The sequence below is a fragment of the Taudactylus pleione genome, unplaced genomic scaffold (assembly GCF_031769625.1).
Source record: "Taudactylus pleione unplaced genomic scaffold, aTauple2 ptg000133l, whole genome shotgun sequence".
Classification (NCBI taxonomy): Eukaryota; Metazoa; Chordata; class Amphibia; order Anura; family Myobatrachidae; genus Taudactylus; species Taudactylus pleione.
In genome coordinates this window covers 2,743,869-2,749,868 of record NW_028284535.1, presented here as the reverse complement: position 1 = coordinate 2,749,868, position 6,000 = coordinate 2,743,869, and the positions used below count along the sequence as shown (strand labels likewise).

The 6,000-nt window shown below is 45.0% G+C and overlaps 1 pseudogene; it reads left to right on the top strand.

The window, feature by feature from the left end:
• The first annotated feature begins 4,351 nt into the window (after positions 1 to 4,351).
• On the top strand, positions 4,352 to 4,470 carry LOC148523463 (5S ribosomal RNA; annotated as a pseudogene).
• The last annotated feature ends 1,530 nt before the right edge of the window (positions 4,471 to 6,000 follow it).

Sequence of the window (6,000 nt, the reverse complement as noted above, 5' to 3'; positions counted from 1 at the left end):
TATGTCAGTAGTTGGCTTGACTCATTGTTTTCAAGTGAGTATATACATCACTGCTCCACCAATGCGTATAATAAACCCACTGCATACCACTGCCCCACCAATGTATATAATAAACCCATTTCCCCACCAATGTCTATAATAAAACCCACTGCCCCACCAATGTGTATAATAAACCCACTGCCCCACCAATGTGTATAATAAACCCACTGCCCCACCAATGTGTATAATAAACCTACTGCCCCACCAATGCGTATTAACCCCTGCCCCACCAATGTGTATAATAAACCCACTGCCCCACCAATGTGTATAATAAATCCACTGCCCCACCAATGTGTATAATAAATCTACTGCCCCACCAATGTGTATAATAAACCCACTGCCCCACCAATGCGTATTAACCCCTGCCCCACCAATGTGTATTATAAACCCACTGCCCCACCAATGTGTATAATAAATCCACTGCCCCACCAATGTGTATAATAAATCCACTGCCCCACCAATGTGTATAATAAACCCACTGCCCCACCAATGTGTATAATAAACCCACTGCCCCACCAATGCAGGGGCAGAACTGTGGGAGACAATGGAGGCGCCTGCCGCCGGGCTCCAGCTCTGAAGGGGCACGTCCTCCATTGTCCACAAAATATTAATCCCACTTAGGGCTGTAACTATGTACCCGGAGTGTACCGTCACGGCCGCCCAATACATGGCACCCCATCCCGGCACCTGGGAAGCCACCATACACTAGTGGAGAACTCCATGTCAGACCATTAGCTGCTACCTTCGTCTGTCTATAGCCTGTCTGCATGTGAATCGCTACATTACTGTGTCAATAGCTGTGACAGGGGGGGGCACCAAATTATAACTTGCCTCCGGGCATCTGGGATGAATTTACACCACTGCACCAATGCATATTAACCCCTGCCCCCACCAATGTGTATAATAAACCCACTGCCCCACCAATGTATACCACTGCCCCACCAATGCGTATTAACCCCTGCCCCACCAATGTGTATAATAAACCCACTGCCCCACCAATATGTACTAACCCCTCCCCCACCAATGTGTATTAACCCCTGCCCCAGCAATGCATACCACTGCACCACCAATGTGTTGTTTATAATACAGAACACCATACTTCTTTTCCCCCTTTATTACAAACCCTAACCAGTTAGAAATTTATTTTATATAAATCTAATTTTATTAAAACATTTTAAACCATATAAACGCATTTATAACATTAAAAACAACAAAACCTTAACAAAACTATTTAAAACCTTCAAACATTCCAAATGTAAAAACTTTTTTTGTAAACTAAACGCATCAAAACAATAAAAGGATAAACTTTTAAAATGATCTCTTTTTTTTTTTTTTCAAACAGGAATGTCAAGTGCACTGGAAAAAAATTCCTAACGGGATTTATAGAAGAGTTCCATCATCAGGAATGTCTGTGGCGAGTTAAAAGGGCCAATTATTGGAGAGCTGCTTCAGTCCAAGCACTTGTGAATCTAAGCAACCCTATTATAATGAGGTGGATCCAGATTGGGTCAAGCTCAAAAATTCTGAATTTGCGCACTGTTTATGTCCGAGAGAATCGGAAGCAGAACGAGTCTCGGGCATCCGGAGCAGGGGCCGGAGATGTGTACACAAGTGCACTCTGGTACTTTGATCTTTTCAAATTCCTCCATGATCAGGAGCCTCTCTGCCAGTCACAGGCCCAATTGGTGGATACTGTACCTGAGGAAGCTGCAGGGGAGAGCCCAGACCAGTAGCGTAACTAGGGCAGGGTTGAGCGGAGCACGTGCCCTAGGCGCCGTAAGACCGGCAGTGCGCGGGGGTGTGTGTGTGTGTGTGCCGCCGGCCACGGTATAGTGCCGACCGCAGTGAGTGCAATCAGCGGTACACATTTACACAGGACCAGCGCTAGGCTGTGTGCTGGGCTGCTGTGAGGTAGGCGGGGGCGGCGCCGGGCGCCTCAGAAAGCCCGGGCCCGGGTAATCTGTACCCGCTCCCCCCCCTCTCGGCGCCCCTGGCTCCAGCGCCCACTGCAAGAGCCGGGCTGGAGCTCACTCATGAGCTCCGCCTTCCGGCTCTTGCAGTGGGTAATTGGAGAGACGTCTATTTTAAAATTTCCCTGGGCTCCAAACACCCTAGTTATGCCACTGACCCAAACAATGTAGAAGCCTCATCGAGCGAAGTTGCAAGTTTTAAAGGTTTTAATACACTAAATTTTTCTTACGTTCACAGGCAAATTAAGTTCATTTTCGTATCCTGTCCTCCTGCCACGGTACTGTTCCCACTCCGTTGAAGTAGGCCAGATATTGTTCTCTGACCTCTTTAGCCCTTGCAGTCCCTATATGTCACCAATACTGAGGATGGGGCTACAGAAACCATCGATGGGGTCTCCTCGTGATGTTCCTGGTCATCAGGCACAGCTGGTTCTGAGGCCATACTGTATCCAGGTGCTTTGTTTCTTAAGAAATTATGGAGAACACAGCAGGCCAACACAACGTTATCTATTTTCTCCACACGCAGGTTAATGCTTGTGTGAAATATCCGGAAACGGTTGCTTAATATTCCAAATGAGTTTTCAACTACTCGCCTCGCCCTGGAAAGACGGTAGTTGAAAATGGTTTTGTCATGGGTCAGAGCGCGTTGTGCATATGGCTTCAGCAAATGCTCGTGAAGAGCTAACGCTTCAACAGCCACAAACACATAGTTTAGGCCGTGCTTGGTTTCTGGACCTATAAGGACTATTAACCGTTTAGCAGTGGCCTAATATCTCCCATTCATTACACAGAGTGAATAAAATGCCTCAAGTGTATCACTCAGTGACACTGTATGTTTTTGAAAATTGCACATGTTGTATGTTCTATATTGTATTAATGTTGTATACCGGTATTAGACTACTTTTATTAATTTTTTAAAAACTATTTACCAATACTCATCGCCTATAGCGATTTTCATACTTTTATTATTCTGAATAAACTCATTATATTTTCATTTTAGAATGAGTACGACTCCTTCTTTTACTTTACACATCGTAATAGTTTATCATTGTTTACAGCAACCTATATGATTATTATAGGCAGGGGCGTCTTAAGAGAGGATGTGCGGGGCCCCCTCCTCTCTCCGCGGTGGCTGGCAGCCGACTGACGCGGCTGGCCAGTCACCGGAGCATTAGTAGACTCCAGGCACTAGAGTGTGCCCGGAGTCTACTGCGCATGCGCAGAACGCCAGAAAAATGGCCGCAGCGGCCATTTTTCTGGTGTTCTAAGCAGCGCTGACACCCAACGTGGGACCACGGACAGGTAGATTTAAAAAAATATGGGTGCAGGGTGTGCGGTGCGGAGATACAGCACTCTGATATCTTATAGTATAATTTGGAGACCTGTCTGCCCTATGGCTCATGCTTTCTTGCAGGCATCTGATTACACAGGCTCATGTATGATCTGACTATTGTGGCAGCACAGTGGATGTACTGCTGTAAACTCCCCAGTTTTTAGTTGGGGTAGATTTGATGTTATTTCACATGGTTATTTTCTCATTGCACACATGAGAACGTGATTTACGCCCAGCTTTCTTTCCCCCATCATTCAGGGGAATATATTTGAATAACCTATTTGGTTCTTTTTTACTATCACTGTGTGATGATTTTGAGATACACTTGTATCCATTGTAAATATAGCAAAACACACTGTGTACAACTATAGTACTTGGCAACAATGTATGCTATCTATTAAACGTTCCAGGGGAATACAGATTAGTATAATCCCTATATGAGGACTTGATTGGCGCCCGGTCTCTGCCCCGGTGACTTAGGGGAACGGACACTAGCAATACATTTTGCTTTCTTTTTTTCTGTTTTCTTACCACTCTGTGTGTTGTGACCATGTGATGACTTATATTCAATGTACGTCCGTTTTTCATGTTATTAATACAAATTATGTTATGTATTGTTTGGTTAAAATGTATGGTGTCTGCTAAGTGCTCTAGGGGAATATAAATTAGCACCATCCCTACCGAAACATATGGGATTTGCATACCCATGTACAATCATATGAATACTATATAAATGCCGTTTACATGTGATATGATTATCCTCAGGCACTATTAGACTGACATTACTTATACCTGCATTTAGATAATCTGTTCATATGGCTATATTAATATGATATACATACTTTAGACAGTAACATAACCAATTTATTCATTAATCAAAGTATGCTGGTGCAATACTTTGTTTGGAATTTATGTCCATTGTTTAATCAAAGTGGACTTCTCATACATTAGTCCTACATAATGCCCTTAACCATATTACACCAGGACCCCCAATCTCCTGTTTATATAGTCCTACAACCATACCTTACTGAATATGCCCAATCTCGTCTGATCTTGGAAGCTATACAGTATTGGGCCTGATCAGTACTTGGATGGGAGACCACCAGGGAATATTGGGTGTTGTAGGTAATATTTAGGAGCAGAACGGGACTAAGGGGGTCATTCAGACCCACACGCGAGCGGCAGTACGCTCGCAAGTGGGTCGATGTTCCCCACTGCGCATGCGCATGACGGAGGGAGCTCATGGGAACGCCTACCGTCTGAAGCCGGCCCCACTGACATCACTAGTGATGTCAGTGGGAGTGATTTTGGCTCTGATAGAGCCAAAATCAATCCAGGGCTTGTGGCAGGGAGACCCTACCGCAATGGTCGTGATGGTCAAGACCATCGCGAGCATCTTTTTGGCCGCTCGCATATGCTGTGGTTGGTTACCCACAGCTATGCCAGGAGGCCGCTATGCCAGGAGGCCGCTCCATTTTCATGGAGGAGGGCCCTGATTCAGAGCGAGCGCTCTGGTCAGAGTGTCTGGCTCTGAATCAGGCCCTAAGTGTATAATAGCAGGGACATAAGTGATTACATTTTATTTGGTTTATGTTGATTTCAGGATCACCACGGGTACAAAACTCCTGTATGATGTGAATAAATAATCTAGAATTTATAGGAGCATGATTACCCAGAATTATTTGAATATTTATTATTTTGCCGTATCCATTTATTCTATTAAAATGAGGAGATCCGCAGCTTTTTAATAATGACTAATAAAGGTTACATTTTATTAAATCTGATTTAAGAGTGCCCCAACAACTAGCCCTTCTTGGCTCTTTGTTTTTTGTACATGTTATATTTTGGGCTTTGGGAGCACCACCAACAACATGTTATGTCACAATCTCTGAATACAAAATTAAATATGGTTGGTTGTAAATAAATGCCGTAATAATATACGGTTCTGTGCGGTACCAAAGGCCCCCCCCCCCTTGTTTTTTCATGTTATATATTCACCTCTACCTTCTCAGCACAGCCACAAGGAGTAGATGCGTTTCCGATGCACAATCAGAGAATAACCTGAAATGGTACAAAGGTAAGCAATAAAGTGCTAGAGCAGTGGTCCCCAAGCTGGGTACACCAGGGTTCTTGCAGGGGTGTAACGGGTTGGTGGACAAGGACCAAATTAAATAATTTATGGTCCATATGATGGGCAAAAGCAGTACTGGTGGATGCCAACCATAAAATATAAGTGGACAAACAGAGGCACATCACCGCATAACTGAACCTAAGGATGCCATGAATTCTCTATAAGAAACTTTTGGCCTAGAGGGTGCCATGAGTAAAATGCTGATACTCTAGACCAGGCCTGGCCAACCTGTGGCTCTCCAGCTGTTGTGAAACTACAAGTCCCAGCATGCCTTGCCACAGTTTTGCTATTAGGGAATGCTACAGCTGTAGAACCACAGGTTGGCCAGGCCTGCTCTAGGGCGCCGTGATCCAAGAAAGTCTGGGAACCACTGTTCGAAAGGGTAAAAACAAAGGGCCTGATTCAGACCCACTCGCGAGCGGCTGTACGCTCGCAAGTGGGTCGATGGTCTGCACTGAGCATGCGCACGACGGAGGGAGCTCCGTCGTGCGCATGCGCCAGACACGACGAGCGAAGGACTTTCCTTC